Below are 24,936 nucleotides of genomic sequence, written 5' to 3'. Positions count from 1 at the left end.
TGCCCTCAGTACTCGGCGATGTCTGAGTTTCAGCCCCAGTCCCAATTCAGGGTACCTATGCAATGTGGTGTACAACAGCTCAGCTGGTGAATCACCACACCTAGATATAGCTCAACAATCTTTGACTCCCAATTTTCTAGCTATAAAATAAGCCTAATAATCCTACTTCATGTTAATGTTCTGAAATGTCAATCCACTTCCTTACACAAAGTTTTGAGAGAGCAACTGTAAATTGCAAAATACATTCATAGCAGCTACTGCTCCATAAAAATCTAAGACATAGAATAGTGATCATGTTAATGGCACTGGCTATGACAACATAATGAAAAAATCCAGTCCATCACTACACAAGATAGACATAAGCAACGCTAAAGAATTGATGAGTTGAACTCTCAGTCTTCAAAAATATTTTGAGAAATGTAATTTAGAAGAAAATATGTATATATGGAAAACAATATCACAGAAAAAGAAAATGGTGAAGAGGTTACAGCTTTTTAGTATCTACTAAATAATAGTTTATAAACATTTAGTTAAGGTATAAAAACTGTAACAACAGATTACAATTCTTAATGCTTTAGCTTATTTAATTCTGCATTAATTTCACTTCTTTTAGCATTGACTAATTTACACCATTGCTTGCTACCATTTTCAAAATGCTATGCTCCTAACAATAAGTATTCAGTTCTTTTTATCTATGTTAGAAGATCCAGCCTCAAGGATTTTTTCATCTTCCAAAGAATACACAAAGGCTACATCCTGCAGCTCCAGCACCAAAGATCTGGCTCCATGCTAACACAACGTTTTGCAGATTATGATAAAATCATAACTCAATACATGTGGACTATAATTTATTTGTAAGTTTTAAAATTGACATATTTGTTGGCAACTGAAGCTAAAAAACTTATGATAAGATATAATTGTCTCAGTATTTTTATTTTTACAGTTAAATTATCTTTGGCATTTTAGCTTATCACTGAAATCTCATTGAAATTTCCATAAGAACCATAGCATATTACAAAAATCTATCATGAGATGATTCCAGTTTTCTGGAAAAAGAAAATCACACATTTGATTATATCTAGAAAAATTTGGTATGGAGTTTTCAGTAGAATCATTTGTTATAAAAGTGCACCCTAGTGATTGCTGGAAGTTTCTTCCCTATTGCTTTTTTAAGATTCTGAGGGAAAAAAACCCAACAAATGCCAGAAAGCCCCAAAAATTATCTTTCAGGAAAAGACTACCAAGAAACTTTGAATTTAGAAATTGGACCTTTTTTCCAGATGTAGAAAAAGCAAAAGAATAATATTTGGCTCATTGTTTTGATGAGGATTCTGCACAGCTAAGACATCAGCAAGATGATTTTATAATGCATACCTGGAATATGCCTCTCCAGTGGTAACAATGGCAATCATGTTTCTCTTTTAGTTCCTGAACAAACTCAGGTTTTCTTACAACACATCATTTTATAACCTGCCTCTTCAGTTCAGCACATACTTTCTGTCATTACTTGGAGCTTATTTCTACAGCTGTTGGAAACCACAGGCTGTGGTTATGAGATACTACACATTTCTTTGTGAAGAAATTTATTGAGGTTTCATCTTTTGGAACACATAGGGTTGAAGACTGAATTTTCACACAGTATCTCTTCCCATCATAGGGTAAAATGTCACAATAATGCTCCTTTTATTGCAAGTGTATGTACAGAGACAAAGAAACTTGATTAAGGAAAACTATGGATGAGAAGGAACTCACAGACCATGTGAGCACTGCACCAAGCTCTCCTTCCCAAAGCAGTGAATATGACTGAGTATTTGGGGACTGAATGCAGTCTTACATTTAATCCTCTGTGGGGCATCGGGCAGCAACAAAGCAAACAACAGACATGGCTCACACTGCTGGGGAGACACTTGCTGGTAGGGCAGGTGACACCTGGCAGCTAATACAGCTTTCCAAGGGCAGTACAGATGAACAGGCCCTCCCAGGAGCACAGGAAGATGGACAGCACCTTTGCAGATCTTCATTAGCAAGCAGGACATCCCAACTGCACAGCAAAATGGTCAGTGCTGTGGACCCAGTATCCACACTGCTTCTATTTAGGATGGTAGCAGTGCCCCTCGTGTAGCACAGCAGTGGGTTTTGCCTCCTGCTTCTTGTACTCTGGTTGCAATAACTGAGTTCCCATTAGAAGCCAGAGATTCTTTCTGGAGCCCAACCTTGTTTTACTTTCATAGGAGAGGAATCCAGCTCAAACCCCATGAGCTCTGCTCACTTTAAATAATGGGAATTGGGAATGATCAGAAGGCTCTCCTCTAAACTCTGCTTTGGAGTCAAATGAAAACACCAATGAATAACACCCCGTGTAGGACTGGTAAGGACTGAAATGGATTCTGAGACTTTCCAGTACCTAACACATTAAGGCAGAATAAGTGAGATCATCATAAATCTATTTTTCATGGTGTTCTTTACAAGGCTATCTGGGTGCTAGTGGCCTTCCAAGGCCCTAGTGGCCTCTAATGCACCAGTGCAATTACTTGTGGACTTTGGCTGTTTCTCATATAACTCTGCCTTCATCACCTCTGAGGTTCAGGTATTCCCCATGGTGCTGTCTGTAACTTTTGGCAGATTCTCATAGCTTTTTACGTTCTACAATTCCCTACATCACGTCCAGCAGTTTTCTAGACCCTGTTCAGATTGCACAGCCTTGGCCAGTGTCCACCCAGCAGCTGAGTTGTTCCTTCACAGCCCAAGCACAGAAATGATAACTGCTTAAGCTTACTGATGTAGACATGGAATGAATCACAGTGCCAGCTGATCAAAAGCCTGATGGATTCACTGGATCAAAATGCAGTTAAGTCTCAGGCACTGGATCTTAGGGTAGAAAAACAACAAACCTGGGACCTGTTCAGTTCTGCTTTCTAAAAGGAAAGGAACAGATTTGTTGGGCTTCTGGGTTAGTGATGGCAATCACTCTTAGTACTGACTCTCAGGTTCATGGTATGGTTCTTAGTTCACAGAGACAAGGTTTTACTTCAGTGTGGGTTCAGCACAGCAGAGAAAACATGTATCACCCTCCAGAAACAACTGCTCCTCATCCTGATCCTCTTCCACTCCATTCTGCCTGTCAATTCCCTTCATTTCTCAAGAGTGACAGAACCCACCTCCCCTCACACAATACATACTTCAGGCTTCCTTCATTCCCTTCATTCTCTCTTCTTCCTCTCATTCTTAGAGTGTCTGTCACACAGTGCTGAAAGTCCATCCACCCTCAACATGATGCATGGCTCTACAACCCACTCCCTCCTAAGGATAACAGGTGCTTTGAAACATCTACTGTGTTTTATAATTTCCAGTTGACTAAAGCAGGGAAAATGAGTTATAAAACTCTATAGCAGAAATATTAGGAGTACCAACCTCTGCAAAAGTGAAGTATGTGAGTGATAGGAACATAAAGGCCAAGAAAAATGATGAATTATCTCTGGATATGAGAGGAGTATTAACATTTTAAAAGGATGTGTGTTGTCAGAGAACTGCTTTCTGTCTGGAAGCCTGGCCAAAATGCTTGAATAAAAAGACTAGAATAAATTTGAAAGGAATGGAGTTTGCACAGAAAAGAGTTATACAGTCCAGACTGGTGAATCAAAAGTGTCCTCATAACACTGAAGTAACAGGATATCAAAGAACAATAGAAAAGAAACTTGCAGTAGGAATTGTATAGCTCTCAGAGATAAATTTAATCAATAGAATACAAAGAACTTCCTATAATGAAACAAATACAGCTACAAAAAGAAACAATGGGTGCTTGAGGAACAATCTGAGAATTGCAATGGATTTCATATCTTGCAAGAATTTACAAAGAAAAGCATAGTGCAGAGACTAGACAAAGATGATAATCACAGGGCTGCTGCTACACAGGCATTATTCATAAGATCACTGGGCAATGCTACAGAAGAAAATTAATGAGCATGCAGTTTGACAAATGCAAACCTATTAATTTTTAATCTGGACAAAAATGAAAAAAATCAAAATGTTGTCTACCACACTGACTGTAGTATAAGTAATGGTGAACTCATTTATTAGGGGTACTGGGTTTGGAGCTAAAAATACCTTCAAGTCCAAGGTCCCATCAGTGGAGAAACAAAGAAAAAAAAAAAAAAAAAGAAAAGAGAAGCAATTTGATAATGGATGAGGCATTGGAAGAATCAGTAGAGTACAGAATGAAGCTAAAAGACCTTAGCTATTCCTTGACTTTTATTTTTAAACCAGTTATTCTCACTCCAGGAAGAAGGGAAGAAGAACAAAGAAGATGGAAGTGGTGAGTACACGGAGAGAGCTCACATAGCAGTGCAAAGACAGTGGGTGTAATGCACCTGCAGTCAGCCACAGAGACCCCATTATGAGATGCAGGCATTAGAAAGAACATTGACTACAAGAGAAAATTACTGGAGATACAGGTGACAACAATTATTTTTCTATACTTGATTCATCATTAAAATTTTCATTGTTAATTTGGTGAATTGGAGCTGAGAATTGTGTACATACAGTACTGTCTTGGGCAAACAGGTCCTTCAGTGCTTTATTTCCTGATGCTTTTCAAAATGAAATGCAACAAAATCTTAATGGCTAGAAGGTACTAAACCATACCTAGATCATCTTTTTATTTAGAGAGGCGAAAAGGAAAAAAAAGACTAATCAGCAGAAGAACGTGATGATGAGACAACCACTACTGAAAGAACCTTGACACCAAACAGGAAGGTTAAATGAAGAAAAAATAGAAGTTCTTTGGATAAAAAGAAAAGTTTAGGAAAAAGATTAACACACTAATGTGGTATGTGCCAAAACTGAGGTACCTGACAGTGACCACTGTGACCAACAGCTAGTGGTCTATGCTTAAATTCCCTGCCAGAAAACTGAGTTCACAGACCTGTAAATGTTTCTATGTTTGTACAAATCTAAGCAGAAGCTAAAACAGCACAGATATGAACCACCTGGGCACTAGAAAATTGCTTCTTGAATTAACCAAGCCAAAGATGTTTATTGAATACAATCAGTGAATTGCAAGTTTGCAAAGCTTATGTGGGAAATCAAAGATCCTCAAGAAATGCACAATTACCATACCTAAAGATGCTTCATAGGATTATGTTCATCTTAAAACTTATGATCACAACTAGGGATCACTGCAATCCAGATACCTTCAGATTCAGGAAAAAGACTGCCTTAATTAATGAGAGTAGAAAATGTCATGCTTTTGTTTATGAAAGGCTAATTAGCAGTTTGTTGCAACCAAGCTACAATGTAGTTTGCTTGAACTCCAAACAAGATGTTACACTTTTACTATGGGCAAAAACATATCTTAAAAGAAGTATTTTTTTTTCTCCTTTAATCCTAGATTTATTAGAAGTTTAGTTCCATACTAATGATTGCAGCTCAAATTCCATGCAGGCAAAAATGACACATAAACTAACTTTCTAGTGTCTGACTCTTTCCCTGGTTTTACGCTCACCCTTCCACTGCCCTAGGGATCCTAAGGTTGATGGCTTCAGCATAGAGAGGACAACACTGATGTGAGCTGCAGTACCCTGAGTCCTTTGATGCAAGATACTGCACTGGGTTTGCATGGCCAACTTTTAGTAGCAGTGGGGGGTACAGGGCTGGCTTCTGTAAGAAGCTGCCAGAAGCTTCCTAAGTGTCTGGCAGAGCCAATCCCAGATCTGGCCAAAGTTGGGCTGACCAGAAATGGTGCTATCACCCCTGCGGTAACATATTTAAGGAGAAGAGGGGAGAAGTTTTGTCTCAGATGTAATTGTGGCCAGAGAAGAGCAGAGTGAGAATATGTCAGAGGAACATCTCTGCAGACTCCAAGGTCAGTGCAGAAGGAGGGGCAGGAGATGCTCCAGGTGCCAGAGCTGAGATTCCCCTGCAGCCCCTGGTGCAGCCCACGGTGAGGCAGCTGTGCCCCTGCAGCCCATGGAGATCCATGGGGAAGGAGAGATCCACCTGCAGCCCTTGGAGGAGCCCCACACTGGAGCAGGGGGATGCCTAAGATGGGGCTGTGACCTGTTGTCACCTGTGCTGGAGCAGGCTCCTGGCAGGGACCTGTGGAGAGGGAAGCCCATGCTGGAGCAGGTTTCCTTGCAGAACTTGTTTCTCTGTGGGGTACTAACGGTGGAGCAGCCTGTCCTTGAAAGACTGCATCCCATGGAACAGTGACCCACACTGCAACATTACCTGTTGCCTGTGGGATTGACTGATGTTGGAAAAACTCATGGAGGACTGTTCCTGTGGGAGGGACCCCACACTGGATAAGGGGAAGGACTCCTCTTCCTGACCAGAGGCAGAAATAACCTGTGGTGAACTGAGCATACTGTAACCCTCTATTCCCCATCTCCCTGCACCACTGGGGGAGAGGAGGTAGAGCTGGAAATGAGGGAGAAGTGGGGAGAAAGGTAGTTTTAAGGTCTTATTTTGCTTCTCATTATTCTGCTCTGATTTTGTTAGTAACAGTATCTCTAATTCTAGCCTGTTTTGCCCTTCACAGTGTTTGGTAAGATCTCTCTCTGCGTTTACCTCAACCCACAAATCCTTGGTTATATTTTCCCTTCCCTCTGCAGTTGTGGAGGGGAGTGACAGAAAGGCTTTGGTAGGTGCCTGGCATCCAGACAAAGACAGTCCACCACAGACACATAAAACTGACAGCAATAATTTTTCCTCCTCTCTCCAGGAAGCACAGGGGTTTATTTTTAGGATGGTAAACATGCTGTATACATTGTTCTTTCTCCATTGTTTAGCAACTCCATTTTCCATCCAATTTCACTAGATATGGTAAGTTTTACACCTGCTGTGTCTGGTGGTTTTTTTTTTTTTTGCTCTCTTTGTTACTCATGATGTGATTTTAGCCAGATCCCAATGCTGTGTCCCTTTAATGACCTGCAGCTGACCTTGATGCCTAGTCCCTGCTTACAGTCCCAGAGCCTTCCTTATCATCCCATGCCTTCACTTTCAATGCCTCCACTTCTATCCCTACCCTGTACTCCCCTGCACAGCACTTTTATTCTAGGGCCACAGCAGCACATTCCACACAGAATAATGATTTATTATTGCTACCATTAATTACAGATACTGTACAAACCTAGGCAAAAAGGAAAGCAGTGAAGGTAAAAATCACTCAGCCATTAGACAAAGGCTGCTAGAAGTCAGCAAGCTCAAAGGGAGCTGGGGACAGATCCTGAGCAGTCCAGAGAAAGGCTGGCAGATCCCAGCCCTATGCTATGGTTTTAGCACAAAGCCTGCAAGTGCAGCAGGTGATGGCAACACCACATTTACTGGGACACAGGGATACCAGTGTCAGTGGAAGGACAACAGAAGGAACTAATTGCCTCTGATGACCAGTCCTAAAACCACTCTTGGGATACAGAGATTTTTTTTTCAGCTACACGTGTGTAATTTTAAACCTAAATATATAGCTGGATGAGGCCTTCTGCTTTCAATGCTTAGCTCCACCAATGCTAGATTATACACATGCCCATCTCAGGGAACAAACAATTGCTTGGGCTCTGCCACAGTGTAAACTGTGATGGCTACAGCTACTGCTGAGGATGAGTCTCTGCACAAAAGGATCAAAACTAATGAGCACTGACTGTATTCCCAAACTGCACCATCCCTTTAGGAAGGGCTCCTCACTATGATATAGGGTTTTGCTTAACTACACCCAGGCTGCTGACAGCCAATGCCAAATCACCCCATTCAAAAGGATAAATACAGCTATTTAGTGATTTGAAAAAATGAAGAGTAGAGAGATATAATAAAGGCTGATGACACTGTAAGAGCTTTAAGAGCTTACTGTGTCAAAAATAAAGCATCAAGCCTTTGGCAGAAGAGAAACATAATTTGAGAAAAGCAGATATAACTTCATTTACACTGGTTGGAGGAAAATAGACCTTCTTTTCCTCTGGTGTCATTTTTACTTTCCAGACATAATTTTACTGGTTCTCTTACATCAATCTAGCTCTACTTCATTATGTTTGGAGCCAAAAATTTTATAAATTTTAATTTTTTTTTTTTTTTTGAGAGAGAGCATGAATAGTCACCTTAAAGTGATACAAATGTTATAGACACTAGAAAACTCTACTTATGTTTTATGTAATTCAATAAACTAGCATGTGACAAATTATCAGACATCATGAAAAGAAGGTTAACTGTATTTATGCTAAGAATTCCATAAACTGACAGTAATTTATTTATCAAAAATTCTTATTAATCAGGAAACATTCATCTTTATATTTGTTATGTATATAGAGTTCCCAAAAAAACTGTGCCTAATAAAAATCAGTATTGGTTTTTTTTAAAATGTACAAACAGGAAAATTTAAATTAAATATCTGTATCACCTTTTTGTTCCTTCTCTGTCATTAAGTTTTATCATGATTGTATTAGTCCTATAAGAACAATTTTTTTTTCTCCAACAGATAAATACCACTTGTATCACAAGATTCACAAGGGATATTCTGTTTTTAAGCATAGGGACTTGTATGAAAAGAAACGTTTGCCATTCTCCAGGTTCTGAATGAATTACTTTGCTACAAACTATTGAACTGAAATAAAAGTAAATTCCAGTTGTAGTTAAGTACTTTAAAGACTTTGGGTTTGGTCACCTGAAGGAAATAGTAGAAAGAATATTTCTACCATGGAGAAAATTCTGGACAGAAAAATCCATGTCTAAGCTATTTTATGCATAAGAAAAACAAGACTTGTATTTTGAAACAATCCATCAGAAGAGGTCTAATGTGTGCACTTAAGAGACTATAAGGAAGCTGCAGCTTGTCTTTGGCAATCAATTTATTTATATTTAAGCCCATTTTCATGATAAAGGCTCCAAGTACACACTAGGAAGTAAATACTTGGTTAACCACTCACATGATGAAGGATGCTATCCCAATACAGGTCTAGAGAACAGATCCACTGATGCATGTAGGTGTTACTTCAAAGCCTAATTGCTATTGCAGGTGCCTCCATAGAGAGACCTCCAAGCCTTTCCCAATCTGTGTAACTTACTCACTTAGCTTATAGCTGCAAAAGAACTCAAACACCCAGGATTCAGGCATGACTTTGATGCTAAACACCAGCTTGTGGCCATCTAATTTCCTGTTCAGTTGCTTGCTATCCCTGAAATCCACAGATGCCAGAATTGTTCACAGTAATACTCCTCAGACTGAAGTGTCTGGGCAGCAGCACCACATGAGAGTGACGAAGATCTGATAATTCTTTCAGGTTAAAGTTTCTGTGGGATTCCTAAAGTAACAAGGGACTAAGTAAGACAGATGTTCCCAATACACTCCTGTTGAATACAAAAGAGGAGCTGCTGCCCTTTTCCTTAATGAGCTAGCAGTTGGAGAGCTCATCAAGTTACACATTATGGAGTCAGGAAATAGGTGTGCATTTTAGAGAAGTTGCTAGATTAATCCCACAAGAACCATTTGGGAACGTGTTCTGTTAAACTATTCATAAGTAATCCAGAAAATGAGTTGAACAGTAATAAAAACTCTCCAGTGATAAAGACCACCTCTTTCTGTGTGCACAGACTCTAGATAATGTTATTTCAGGAGAAAGATCTTGAAGGCATTACACTCAGGTCTACAGAAAGAATTTGCTCAGGGTATCATATCAATTACTAGAGTATTTTCTATTAGGCAATTTTTAAGAAAGGAAGATAAATGAAAACTGCAAAGCCTCTAGGAGACCATTTTGTTGCTTCAATTTAATAAAGTTTAGAAACAAAACAGATCAAGATTAAAAGAATTATTACAAATATGGAAATATTTTCATATGAGAAACTAATACCAAAGTCTTCGCAATCTTGATGTTCCTGCAGTTCAGGATGTCCTTAAACAATTAATTCTTGGAAAGCCTTTCAATTTTCACTAGTTCTTATGTTCTTACCCAAACTTTTCAATCTGCAACTTTCAGGAGTTGCAGACTGAGTGCATTCTTATGCTTTCCTGTCTCATTTGGAACTGTGAACCCATGAACATGGGGCATGATGTGTTGCATACCTAGAGAAAATTCCTCAACCTGCAGATGTATTATGTTTTTGTTCTGTGACAGTTGCAATTGTTTGCTGATGTATCTTTTATCACCTGTCACATAGATGTGTATGCTTACGGCGGTTATGTGTCAAATATGGAACCCACTTCTGATGTTAAAGATCTTATTACTAATTAGCATTCAAATGAGCTCAAAACACTATTACAGGTGCTTCATCTAGAAAGCAAGGCAACACTTCAGCCACTCTGATTGCTCATTATAATCAGAGCTGAAAGAGTGCAGAGGAGAGCGATTTACAGCCACTTTCAGCTGCAAATTCAGGAATCATGCCTGCTGCAAGATGTGTGGAGAACTGCCAGCTGCCTTCACCTCCTCACCTCCTGCGGTGGCAGCCTCCTCCTCTCCTTCCACATATAAAGACTTTCTGAAGGATAATGTTGCTGTGTCTCTGCAGAACCCTTTCAAATCCAACTGGAAAGCCCCTGCAAGCGCAAGGCTTAAAAGCTCAAACTGATGATCCCATTTAACTCCTCATTGCTTTTCCTAACAAGTCTCCACCATTGTGCAGGATTCCCTGTTAGTGTTTTGTACCCTGATAGGAAGTGGAACCTGTGATACAAGAAATGTGCTTCCCTAAATAGTGGATGTAAAGGAAGTGACATCTCCCTGATTGCCATATTGGCCCAGGCAGGGTAATGGGGATGGTTTGGTTTCCAGCAGTTTAAATACCTGTCTGATAAACTGTATTGTAAAGTTCATTTCCCTGGCTGATTGTCAATAAAGATTTCCTTCAGGCTGTTCCTTGATTAACCACAACATTGCAAACAAAAGCAGTAAATGGATTTGAGTATCCTACCACAAATTTAGAAGAGACCACAATTTTCTTGTATCCCCTTGATTCTCATGCAGTGATGTGCAAACCACATCACTGGAGGGAAGCCATAATGGCAGAGACAAACTGAACTCTGGAGACTGGAAGAGGGAAAAGAAGTTCATAAATAATTGGCAAATGTATCTCTGATAGCATTTACACAGATGAAAATGTTTTGATACCTGAGCTGACTTAAAAAATACATAATCTTCTGAAAAAGTATTTCAAATTAAATAACTGAAAAAATCAACCAGTGTGCCACTGTTTTTCACAAACATATCCTTTTTCTGAGCCAGAATTTTGATGTTTTGCAAATGACATATTCCCTCTCCCATGTGACGGCCACACATCATTCTGCAAGTTTCACTTTTTCTTTTCTTGTAGAATTGTTTTGCATAATGATAAAAAACCCAAACACATTTTCAATGGCAAAATTACTTGTTCCTCTGCTATCTAGAAAATCTAATTATTCACACTATATTAATTTAGACAAATAAATATTAATGAGATTGCAAGTTCTTGGATGATTTCTCACAGAGGTGTCAGAAATAGTTGACAGATAAATGTGTTGTAACAATATTACATGTACCATAAAATCATAGAATGAATCATAGAATGCTTTGGGTTGGAAATGACCTTAAAGATTATCTGGTTCCAACCACCCTGCCACAGGTAGGGATACCTTCCATTAGACCAGGTTGCTCAGAGCTCCATCCAAACTGGCTTTGAAAACTTTCAGGGATGGGGAATCCACGAGTTCTTGGGGCAACCTGTTCCTGCCACACCACTCTTGCAGTAAAGAATTTTTTCCCCAATATCTAATCTAAACTTACTCTCAGTTTGAATCCATTCTCCCTTATCCTGTCACTATATGCTCTTGTAAAAAGTCCCTCTCCATCTTTCTTGTAGGCTCCCTTCAGGTAGTGGAAGACCACAATTACATCAACCCTAAACTTCTTTTCCAAGCTGAACAATCCCAATTCTCTTAGCTCTTCTTCATAGGAGAGGTACTTCATCCCTCTAAGCACTCAGTGGCCCCCTCTGGACTTGATCCAAAAAGTCCATGTCTTTCCTGTCATGGGGAACTATCATGATTTTATGTCTGACAGATTTGCTGACTGCAAATAAAATAGCCTGCAAACAGATTCTTGGTCATCTCAGATATGATGGGGATTTGCTCTGCAAAGACAAAGAACACATTTTCTAATCTCATAACGGAAATCTGTAAGGATATTAGTCCATTATAAGCCATAAATGACTCTGAGTAAAATACATGATTTTTTAATGACTAGTGATTATAGCTATTCTAATAGAAATTTATTGAAGACTCATTTTCATGGAATGTGCAGAGTACTCAGACCATGAACCATTCAGGTAACAGCAGCTCCTTGGCAGAGCAGTCTGGACCTGACCTGAACTTTGCAACATGAGAGAGTACTTTAAAAAGCTATCACTTGTAAAGGAAAAGTAAAGGAAGTCAAAATAAGTTCTGTCAAGTTTGTTTATCTTGAGAAAACTTGGCTGGGATGATGATGGTAGCTTTTGGCTGGGGAGTCTGTGACTCAGTGGAAACTTCAGTATTCCTCACTGCAAAGTTTTAGAATACATTGTTTACCTAAGAACTGACACATCCTCACTGGAAGGCAGACTGACACCTTTGCAAGGTAAATCACAAAGGAAGTAGCCTGAATGATGGAAAGGGCTTTCTTCCATGAAGTCCAGTGTTCATAATTTCACACTGTTCTTCCTAGTGCCCCAAAGAAAACACCAAGTATATACTTACTTCAGATGAGCTCACCCCAGGCTGGAGATGTCACTGATACTAAACTGGCCATGCCAAGATGTCAGTGACTAAGTGCAGTCAGGGCATTCCCTCTAAAAGCTCAAAGCACACTGCCCCAGATCCTCTACCCAGAACTCCCCATCTTCCATGATGCACTTGCACAGCATCCAAAAAAGAATGGACTATCACCAAAACCCCAAACATACATAAAATTGAAAGAGTAAAATATTTTATAATTCAGTTTAAAACAGATAATTGCACTCCAGAAAAGGTTAAGTACCTGTAGTCTTCAGAGTCAGCTAATTTTACTGCATTAAAAATTAATATTCATTTTGCACTTAAGTTTTATCATCCAGATCATCCCTGGCAATTTAAAGCACTCCTCCAACCCCCTTTATGTGCTCAGATTTATGCATGAAGAAATAACCTTGTGCACAGGCTTTGAGTGTTGCAAAATATTCATTACATAGTAGCCATATCTCAAACAATAAAAAAAATGCAGATTAAATTAATCAATTATAGTCAATTCTACCTAATGTCACCATCAGTTTACAACAAAATTCCTTTCTATTAAAAGCTTTTTCCCAGGAAACATTGTAACCTGCCTCTGGCTGAAAATGAAGCATTTTATTTGTTTTCCAGTTCTTTACTGCTTTAGCACCTGTGGTCTCCCTTGTTGCTCATTTTCAATACCAGTACAAACGAGGGTACAATAAAATTGAACAACAACACTGTTAATGGCAGACTTTCTCCACAGATGCAAGAGAAAAGATGAAGATATTTTTATCATTGTATGATCATCCTCAAATGCTATGACTGATATTAAATGCTGAAAAAAAATATATTTCTTGTTCTTTCATCCCTTCCTCCTAAATTGGAAAAAGGGAAAAATAAAAAATATTTCTTAAATAAGGAATATGTGCACCACAAGAACTCAGCAAAGCTTCAGCTCCTAACAGACTTAGCTCATTGTGCTGCTTTTTCCATCTAAATGTTAGGGGTTTTGAGTCAAATTGTGCAAAGACCAAATTAGTCAGGCTCTTCAAAGACATCATTATCTTCCTCCCAAGGCTGTGTTCAACCCCAGGTCCTTGCTGGATCTGAGACAAAGGTCCCAGTCTGAAAAGTCAGTTATAGGACAAATGAGCCATTATTTGTGTCCCGTGAGTGGGGTTCATTTACCTTGACTTAGGCATCCACAAGATAGATTTTCAAGCCTCAACTAATCACATGGAGCTCTCAATAGTAACAAACAGGGTGATTCATCTGAAGCTGAGGCTGCTGCTCAAGATGACTTGGGAGTTCAGGTGAATGAATCAGCTTATGGATCTATGTATCTTTTTGGATCTGTCCAAATCATATTAAAAAAGAAGAAATCAAAATAGAATTGGTAGCTATGAAAATGGGGGGAAAAAGCATTGGTTGGATTCTTTTGTAAAAATTATCAGGATGAAGGAAAAAAATGAAGACGTATAGGACCATGCTAGACAAGTTTAAAGACTCCTGTGCTTTGGAAACTGACTGAAGGATTACAGACATCATTTTAACTGTTCAGGAAAAGATAATGCATCCATCATCAATCTGAAACATTCATTTTGCTCTTCCAAACACATATTTAAGCATGTTTTCACAGGGCATGCTGAATGAGAATTGCAGTACTTTACAACTGACCTACATGTTGCACTGCTGGTAACATGAAGAGCAAAGAAAGAAGTGGAAACCCAAGCAATCAGGAAAATGCAGGCAGAGATGTTACTATTACCAGCTTCATACCTTTTTTTTTGCATCACAGTGTAATTCTTATTTCACTCAGAAACAGTAGTTGCAAAAGCAACACTGGCCAACAGATTCTGGTACGATTTAAGAGAGATGATATACTTAATTATGAGAAACTCCATTTGTTCTATTTTCATTTTATGTAAGTTACTGAGGGGTTTGACAGTGATGGAGCTCCCCAGCAGAAAAGGCACATAGTGCTCAGGCTCCAGAGACATGCTGCACCACAGCAGCTGATTAACTAACAGCTGTCATTTACCAATTATATCCTTTCACAATCAGTAAATCTGTCACCAAAGGACAGGTTCTGCTCCTCTGCAGTCTGAGCAATGGCACTGTGGCCATCATGTTTTATTACTGCACTCCCCTAAGATGTTTGGAGAAGCCTGGAGAAAGCAATTGAGATGCCTCTTTGGTAAGCAGAGCATGACAAATTCCCATTAGCAGTGCTCCTCGACCTCTGGCCGCGATGGGGATTACTACCCTTGGCTCACTTGCCTCCAGTCCTCTGCTGGGCCTCCCGTGCTCCTTGCTCCCTGTCCCAGGGGCTGCAATGCCTCCTCCAGCCCCACACTGCACATGTGTTTTCTTGGCACATCCCTCCTTCATCCTCACAGAGAGACCTTCCCCCACCAGGGACTTACATGTAAAATGGCTAACAAGGAAGGAAAGATGCTTGCATGGCTTTTTTTGGTTTTTTTTTTTTTTTTTTTTTTTTTAATTTGTTTGTTTTTCTGGTTTTGGTTTGTTTTTTTTCCCCCTAGTATCTTTCTGAAATTCTCTTGTCAAACCATTCCTTGCTGCTGCTGTTTTGGGAAACTGCATTCACCAGTGCCTGCCTCTGCTGGGGTCACCTGGCCCTGCTGCAGCACCTGGTGAGAGAGGCTACTGAGCATCTCTCCCTAGGGCACAGGGTCCCCAAGAATCCACTTCCCCACAAACCCTCTAATCCACTCCCACGTGGGTTTTCAGTCTTTCTGCCACTGTCTCCTAAGACACAAGGGAGGGTGACAAACAAGATAAACCATCATGTTTGCCACAGAGACAGGAGATCTGATTCTTCTGATTCTGTGGAAATGCAGAACAGCAACTGAAACATCCTGCTGTGTGGGAAGAGAAATTAAATGCCACTTTCAGGAGAATATTATGGCAAATAAATGTAATCTGCATATAATGCAACATTGACCCTGGACTATCTAAAACCAACTTCAGACTGCTGGCAGAATTAAAAGCCAAAACCTGTTGGTTTTCTGCTTAGTTCTGTGCTTGCTGTTCTTCCATGCCAGTGAGAACATATTTGACCAAGTGCTGCTAGCATCCTCTATCACATAGAATTGTAGAGTCCCTGGACAACGAGTAGAAAGGAGAGGTTAAAAAACTGAGGTTGGCCAATTTTGCTTTGCACAGAAAGAAGAAAAAGCTGTTTTTTTCAAATTATCCAAGTATTGATAGGAATGCAAAAATGCAGTGGCTTTACCTGTGAAGTTTAGAGTCCTTTTCCCTAGATCAGCAGATGCAATTGAAATATTTCTAACTTTAAGGAGGTCCAGTGTGCTTCCTCCTTATCTTATTGAAGCCATATTGATAGCAACAGTAAAGAAATATTTAAGAGGCTAAGAAGCTGTGATGATATCTATTTTCTGAATTTCATGTAAAGCCAGTAAATATCACTGCTATTATTACACAATATTTTGCATGCTATTGCATAACATGTTTCTAGGGGAAAAAAGAAAAAAAAAAAGAACATGAGGCTGTGTTAGAAACAGTCCCAGCAGGGTGGAAGGGAGAAGAGGACAGGCTGCCTGCCAGACCCAGCCAGTCTAACACTAGATCAACAGGTCTATCTCCCTGAGATTGCCTGAGAGCCAAAGGAAGCCTTTGGAGTATGTGGTGATGTGATGGGTTGCTCTAACTTTTACATTTTATTTCAATTTGTGAACACAGGACTTAGGTGGATCCATTGCTACAAAGTGCCATGCATTAATCCTAACTCTGAAGGATTCTCCTTTGCTTTATAACACCCCCCTGGAAATGCACTAATAAGAAACACACGGTTAAAAAACCTAAAAGAACGGATTTGAGAACCTTTTACTTTCAGACCAGAGCACAAAGGGCCAGTGCACAAACAAAGTCCAAGATGATATAAATCATCACATTTACCAACACATGAGGCCTGTGACTGCTGACTAGTTTTGTAATCAACCCATGCTGTATCTTTTGAGCCACCTACTGTTTCTATCACTTTCTGAATCTAGGCACAGCATGCAGATGTTTTAATTCAGACTTGGTCTTCCGCACTGAAAAATCAAACCATTCTGGTTTCACTTTTGAAAATCTGCATTCTCTAAGTTTGCAATACTTTTGATCAACTTGATTGACAATTGGTTTAAGCACATCAGTCTCTTTTAGTGTCTCCAGTATAGCCCATTACATTAGTCATCTAAATAGATAGGGAATTTTTCTTGCCTGTTTTCAACAGACTGGTTTGTATTTTATTTCTCTTATTTCCATTCATTTCCTTCTACTCAGATGAGGTATCTGCAAACATAATCTTGGGGGAATCTTTTTATGTGTTTCCCAAGTGTGTTCATAAATAAACAAGCAGCTTGGAAACAGAATCCTTCTGCTCTCTGCTCACAGAATTTCAGCTTTCATTTTCAGGGGAAAAAGAATTTGAGGTCTAGAAGGAAAGGGTACATAAAATGCAGTAATGAAGGTAGAAAATAATAGCTTTCTCTTTTTTGGTACCCTGTTTATTTAGGTTTATATAGGCTAACTGAAGGCCTTTAAGATCTTCATTGCTGATTTTCTGCAGCTAGTGGATTAAGAAAGGGATGTGACTGTGCTCTGTAAAATGGATAATGGTAGCTTTAGAGCACAGCACCAGATTTTCTCACATCTTTTTCTGGGTTTTGTGGAGATAGCTGCAGCTACTTCACTGTTGCCTGATAAACTTTGCTTTTTGACAAATTGAAAACCATGAGACATTGATCAGGCACAGCCAGAAGGTTGTGCAGTGCTATTTTGCTGACTGTTGTCTGGTTTTTGCAGGCTGCTTGGTGTGCACAGGTACAGCCTGGCACAGCCTCTGGGGCAGCCCTGGCAGTGACTGACATAGATGTGCCACCAGCAGTACTGCCAACCAAACTTGGTGGAACAGCTACCAGAGTTGTTCAACAAAACAGTGTGCTGGAGTCTGGTCACATCTGCCAGTGCCTCTGTCTTTCACCAGTGGCTGTCAGATCTGTGGTCATGCTGGACATCACCCGGTTGGGCTACATGAATAAACACATTGCCTATCAAGAGGTTAAAACCAGCAGGCATACAAGACTCCAGAATGGAAAAATGAAACAATCCAGTGTGGTGTTTTCACCTGCAAGCTGGAAGGTAAGGTAGGACCCAGTACCCATTTGGCTACACCTTGAGGTCTTTTTGCCTCCTAACAAAGAAAGACAGAGGCAAGAGACATAGGAGTCCATGTGAAAGTCTTCACAGGAGGAAGCCAAGAACAAGATCCTATCTGGAGTCGGGATTTTTAAAGGAAAGCTTCCCTTTCTGAACAAGAAAACTGCCTCTTTGTTATTTCCTGCTATGTTCAGGTAAAAGGCATGTGGCACACATTTTCTGTGGACAAAGTGCAGAAATGCTACTTATTTCTTCTTCTATAAGATGCAGAAAGGGCATCACCCAACCACAGAGAATGAGTAAGAAGTTTTGGAAGTACTAGGAGAGTTCTCTTTGTTGATGCAAGGCTAGATATTAAAAGACAAATTTAAGAAACAGCAATAGAATATTGTAAAGGAGTTACTGACTTCAAAATTAGGACTTTAGAAAGTCTAAAATACTTTAAGAATTATTTTCTGTTTGAATATGCTTTCCTGCCCTTTGTAGTCTAGCACATTCCACAGAATACGACACCACAGATCTTCATAAATCTCTAAGTGTGTTTGACATACTTTTATATAAAGACCTGTACATTTGCCTTTGTGCTTTTCATCTGAAAAATCACGTTTTAACCTCATGTTTCATTAGTCTTGTCATTACCTGAAAATGAAAGGCAAGGAAGGACACAATGAGCTATGCTGAATGCCAAAGGTCTCAAAGAGCAAAGTGGGTTGCACCAGCTGGTTTCTGACGGTACCTGAAATAACTAGGAATAGACAGAGAGTTCTTTTCAGAGTGACCAGAAGGCACAACCAATCCTCCCAGAAGTCATCTTTTAACTTGGCTGAGGAGAACACGTTTAGATGGTGTGCTCTGCCCTCTGCCCAGCCTGGGATGAACTCGCTGAAAGCCAGGTGCTGCAGAGCTACAACAAGCACAGCAGAAACACTAATTCTGTCTGCTGGAAGGTGGGTTCATTATCTCAGGCTCAGCACAGAGCTGATGTCTTCCATTCACAGTTCATTTCCACTAACTGAGCAGAGCTGGTATCCTGCCTTTAGAAGAAAAAAGAAAAACTAAACCCCACAGCCACAATTAGTCTTGCTGTCTCATATTTTGTGTCTCTCTTGGCACGATTAGAGCATCCCTTCTTTCAGAATGACTCAAAATAAGTGGAAAAAGTCCTTTTCCTCCCTACTTTGCAAAGCTCCTCAAGCGTGTCCATCTTCCAGTTTGTGGGAACATGACTCTTCTACAAAGCACAGCTTCAAAGTTGCCTGTCAAAGTCAAATCACATCCATACTTCCCAAAGGCAACTACTCTGTTCATTTAGGGGTGTATTGATTCCTCCAAAGATAGTGCAACTTCTAAATCTCAACTGGATAAAAGTATCAGCTATGAAACCGCACCTCTCGCATAAATCCAGACATTTGAATGTGCCCACTGTCACCTTCTGCTTGGCTTTAGGTATAGTACCACAATCATTCCTACACTGAGAACAGTAAAATACAGAGCACTGGTCATCTTCATTTTCCTTTGGAGGCCTGTCCTGCCTTCTCATGTAATTATGTAATTCCTGAATTAAAGGCACTCAATCCCCCTGCTGTGACTGGATAACTACTTTTCAAAAACCAACCATGATATGTTCCTTAAAAGCGCATGCCCTGAAAATGGACTTACACTGTCACTGCCAATTTAGGAGCAAGTGAGATTAAGGAGTGAAAGTGGCTCCATTAGAACCATCCAGGCAATTTACAATGCCTACTCTGTGGCTGTGAAGTGAATATGAATTAGTAAAAACATTTAAGATTGTGAATAATAAAAGAGTTGCATTTCAGCTTCTACCGCAGCTTGAAATGCTTTCATTTTGAAAATGCCACTTGTGCTAAGGTTTAATTAAATGAAAAAAAAATAACCCAAGGAAAAAAAAAAGAATAAAAAGAAGACTTGCAAATGAAAAAGATCTAAATACAGAGGCAACAGAGAGAAATCACAAAGGCCAGATGCAAAATGCAAAATGCACTGTATCCTCTGCATTATTCACCAACACAGCAGCCCCAGGGCTCAGGATCACAGTGCTTAATGAATTCACTTTTCCTGGCCAGTCCCTGAAAGCATCTGCATACACTATTTCAGGACTAAAAGGACTTATGCAATGCTTTGCTAAGCTTATATAGATAAGATGAGTACACTTTTTTTCTCTGCCAAATCCCTCTTTTCATAGACATTGCATCTCTGAAAGTGTAACAGCAAAATTAGCACAACACAACAGCAAAAGTGCACGTGGCCTCAGAAAATATAAAAGTAAAAAAGATACACAATATTTTACAAGATATATTGCATTAATAAATTTATAGCTTAGAAATACTGAAATTTCCACCTACATTATGCATTATTAAATATAATACTTCATATTTAATTCTAAATTTCAAACTATCTACTGCTGTGCTCTGTGTAAATTATACTGCATTGAAAAATAAACATTTTTATTTAGATTCTCTTTTGTAATTTTTCTGGCAGAAGCACTAAGTAATTTACTTATATCCTTGGAAAATGTTGTATTTGTAAATGTTGATATAATCTGCCTTAATGTTTCTAAGCCAAGTAATAAATGAAGTGAGGTTTTCATTGCAGTATTTATAATGCATTTTGCTTGTTGCAGATTGAGAAATATTGATCAAAAATCTTTCCCTGAAAACAGCTGCTGCAGCCAATGTAGCATCAATGAGCTTAGGGTTCAAGCTGGAATAGGTACAAAGACAAATTACAAGGATGCTCAGAATTACTGGGAGTATCTTTCAGGTGAGGCATTTAAAATAGCTTGCACTTTTTGCCTAGCAGATTTAGAAGGGACATACCTTCTCTATTAAAAAAAAAAAAATAAAAAAAGAAAACAAAGAAAAAAGAAAGAGGAAGAAAAAGGAAACTGAAGGACTAAATTTCTAACTACCAGAGATTATTTTTGTCTGGAGAGAGACTTCGGATCCTAGTAATGGGAGCAGAACTCATTGTAAGAGTTTAATCAGGTCATTAAAATGGCCATGTAATATGATTACAGACAGAGCAGGGGCAAGTCCCTCTCTAGAGCAGGGAAGTGTGATCTTCTGACACAGAGTTGTTATGCTCAGTCCTAACATCATCCTTCTTTGGGCTGGCACTTCAGCATTAAATACATTCTGAAGCTTCACTGACTTCTTTGGACATTTACAATTTCTGTTGCCTACCAGGACTGTCAGTCAGACAGTATTTGGAGCTTCAGGTAATGTATGAGATAGCTGCTGTATCCTTTTTTGTAGAAGCAATGCCTTGCCAGAGTGCTGGTAAGTTAGTTGACTATTTTTACTGACATGTGAACTGCTTAAATATGAAATGCTTTTGTTAGGAGAAAAATATAGGCCAAACACATTGATTTGTTTTGCATTTTTCAACATATTTGTAATTTTATTTCTTCCTCTATTTTAGAAAAATATTAAATATATACATAATTTTATTTATGTATATTTAATTTCTTTTTACTGTGCAATTTCCCATCAGTTTGAAGTAAAGAGCAAAATGGATGGTAGTGCAGCAATAATAACAGTAAGGCACATTTTACAATGGGGTAAAATGGAGAATGAGAAACTCTCGTAAACCTTACAATTGAAGCATATGATTTTTAAATTTCATGTTTGTATCAGAATAAAATTATGTCTAAATACTTCATCAAAGTATACTTAGAACGCCTACACAGATACAACCATGTAATTAATTTGCACTGTTCACTACAGGACCACCAAGTGCCTGCCCAGGTTTCCTTGGTCACCTTTTCCTCCTCCTCTAGCTGAATCCTTCCTGCCTGTGAGCATTCCTGGGCCAGCTTTGCCATGAATCCAGACGAGATGCCTGCTGTTGCCTGAGCAGAACCTCCTCCTGGCTGCTCCAAAATGAAGCAGACATCAGTGCCAGGGACAGACAGTGCTCAGCTCATGGCCTGTGTGTGCCTGAGCAGCACATCCCACCCTGCAGTGGCGCCCGGTGCTTCACTCTGCTCGCCTGCCAGTGACCAGAGGTGGGCTGTGATTGAAAGCAAACCGTGTGGCATGAACTGTGCAGCCTGTTCTCACTCCTGACTCTCAGTAAATCTGTACAGCCAAAGTGCTGAACATAAAGTGGGCATAATAGACATTTCAAGAGATTATGCACACGGTCATTAGTGCTCTGCTGAATTGCAATTTTACACCAATTATTTTGCTACTGAATTTTCCAAATGTCCATTGTGACTATCTATGTTCCTCATTAGGCACAGCAGACAGCTTTCTGGCATTAAAGAATGATTCTTTCAATTAGAAGATCACACTAAGCATTGTATTACCAAGATGAACAATAACACTCCAATTTTATACAACCTGCCATATATATATGACACAAAAATGAGTTAAACCGCCATGAGACAACTTCTGTAACCTGCAAAAACACTGGAAGTCATTGTCCTTCAAAACTGTTTAGACCAACAAAACTGGCAGGACTATCAATTTACAGTATGTCAGCCAACAAAAAGCAGAGTGTTTGCTTCTTCTGCAGAATGGAGTAGCGTTGTTTATGATTAGACACATGTTTTTCTATTTTCAATATGAAACAAAATAATGAAGAAAACCCAGATTTTCAAGTGCATTCTATTAGGATATCAAAATGTTGTATAAAATATGAGTCACATTATATGTTTTATATTTTAATTGTACTTTTTCTTACATAAAATACTCTGAAAATAAAAATAAGAAGAAAGTAGAATATAGTTTGCACATTTTTACTTTTGTTGATTCATATTACATAAATATACATGTTACAATATGTCTTTCATCTTAGCTTTGTACAGACTGATGCAAAAAACTAGACTCCCTACAGGGTGAAAACTCAGTCTTAAAATTGAGGCTATGTTAGTTTTAAGAAAAAGTAATCCAACAACCTAATTTTGCTACTTCTTTTATTTAACCTTTTTTTCAATCACCAGGCCAAGAAAACAGGCACTGGCTGCCAGCAATTGAAATTGCCAGGAACAAATAGACTCAAGTGCCTCTAAACTTCATTTTGATTTCCATGAAGATATTAGAAAAAATATGGCAGGAATTTTGAAACTCTGTATTTGAACTGAAAAGACTTTCCCCTACTTCAATTTTGCTTATTTAATCAGATTAAGCTGTCAAAGTAACTCTGCTTACACAAAGTGCCTTTCCTAAGCTGAGAGCAAAATATCTTTCATTAACAATATTATTTTGTACTACATAAAAAAAAGAATCCATTCTATTTATATATGGATGTGGTTTATTTCCCCCATGTTCTTGTCTGTTCTAATGAATTTTACATGAAAAAAAAATGTGTTATTTTCTTGCTGGCTTGACTCCATTTCACTTCATTTATTACAGAAATTAATATGCTAAAAATTGTTGGGCTGTAGGGTTGTTGTCTGGTTGGTTGTTTTCCAACCTATCATTTTCCAGACCTTGAGCATAGGACAAACCTGAGCTCATGTGTACTCTAAGCTCAGCTGTGACAGGAACCCCTCTCATGGTCCTGCCCCAGTCATGCTGTGTGGGGTGATGGATTTTGTCAAACTGAACCCAGCACACCCCATAAGCTGCTTCAGTAATAGAAAGCCCGAGGAGCTCTGTCCCAGAGAGTACTTCTGAGTCAGCTTCCTTCCCCAGGATCCATCCCAGCAAAGACTGGCTTTAATGCCACCCTCCACAAACAGGAAACTATAATAAATCCAGGTTTGCTTCACTTGATCACCACCCTGGGCAACAATCTCCCCCAGACAACGAGAGGGGCCCTCCCACTGGAGCCACACAGCCCAGGACTAGGACAGCTCTCCACCTCCTGGCCAAGAATGTATGACCTGATGAGTTTGCTAATGTTGTTTTCCCTCACTGGTTCTCATCAGCTTTCCAAACCCAAATGGATAATACTAAATGGTGTGGCAGGAAAATAAGGGGTATGGAGGGTAATTTTGTATCTTTATATTACAGAAGAAAATTTTTAAATGCTTAATTAATATCAAAGCTAAACATTTTCCCTTCACTTACCATTTCAAGGTTTCCTTCTTTACAAATACTCTTCTGGTCGCTCTGCCTGGTTTTGTAAAATGGCAGGAGCTCGTACTAAAAACTGTACAACTTTGAAAGAAATAATTTGGATCCAAAGTTTTCAAGTTTGCAGTACTGCCAGGAGGTATAACTGACCATTTATATTTCACTGTTTTGAACAAAGGTTTCTTTCAACTTGGAACACAGAGGCAATAATTCTGTAACTTGCTATTAAGCCAGCAGATTGCAAAATATCCAAGAAAATAATATATTTTTATAGAGAATGACACTTCTAAGAAATATCTATGCTGTACCTTGGAATATAGGTATTGAACTCAATTTGACCCATGAAAAAGAAGTCAGTAGTGGACTATAACTAAAACCTAAGCAAAATTCATCCTAACCAAATCACATTTTTAATAAGAATGCATAGAAGGCTGGGAGGAAAAAAAAGCAGGAAAACATTTTCAACTAGAATACTTAATGTAGCTATTAATTACATGTAATAGTAAACAACTTAGTGGGAAAAGCAGCTTTAATACTTCCTCTTATTTTTGAAAATTAACAGTTTTCAGTTAGAGGCAATACTAATATAAATGCAAGGACAATTTAATACACAACCCACATAAACACTGTTTAAATGGTGTTAAGTCAGCATCTCACAAAATGCCTTGAACATATAATATGATCTCAGTACTATGGCACAGAGTGCTATAATGTACAATAAAGTTCATTGCCATGCATCACTGCCAACCTCCAGCATACACTAACAATATAACCTGAGTAACAAAAACAATCAAGGCTCTTTTCAATTGAAAGTTATGTAAAAAAAAAAACAACAACAACAACAAACAAACAAAAAAACCCCCAGACCTACAAAAAAACTATGAAAGAAAAATAGCAATGTGAATGGGAACACCCATGATTCAACCTTTTCTATTCTGATGACAGCTCAGAGATCCCTTTTGGATTAAATGCATTGGGTGCTGCCCTAAGAATGGTGGCAGTAATGTGGACTCTAATCAA

The 24,936-nt window shown here is 39.0% G+C and overlaps 1 protein-coding gene across 1 annotated transcript in view; it reads right to left on the bottom strand.

Annotated features, from left to right (window-relative positions):
- KHDRBS2 (KH RNA binding domain containing, signal transduction associated 2) overlaps window positions 1–24,936 on the bottom strand; it is a 308,356-nt gene that overhangs the window by 150,099 nt on the left and 133,321 nt on the right. The window lies entirely within an intron of this gene.

The sequence above is a fragment of the Haemorhous mexicanus genome, chromosome 3 (genome assembly GCF_027477595.1).
Source record: "Haemorhous mexicanus isolate bHaeMex1 chromosome 3, bHaeMex1.pri, whole genome shotgun sequence".
Classification (NCBI taxonomy): Eukaryota; Metazoa; Chordata; class Aves; order Passeriformes; family Fringillidae; genus Haemorhous; species Haemorhous mexicanus.
This window is presented reverse-complemented; position numbering and strand designations above follow the sequence as displayed.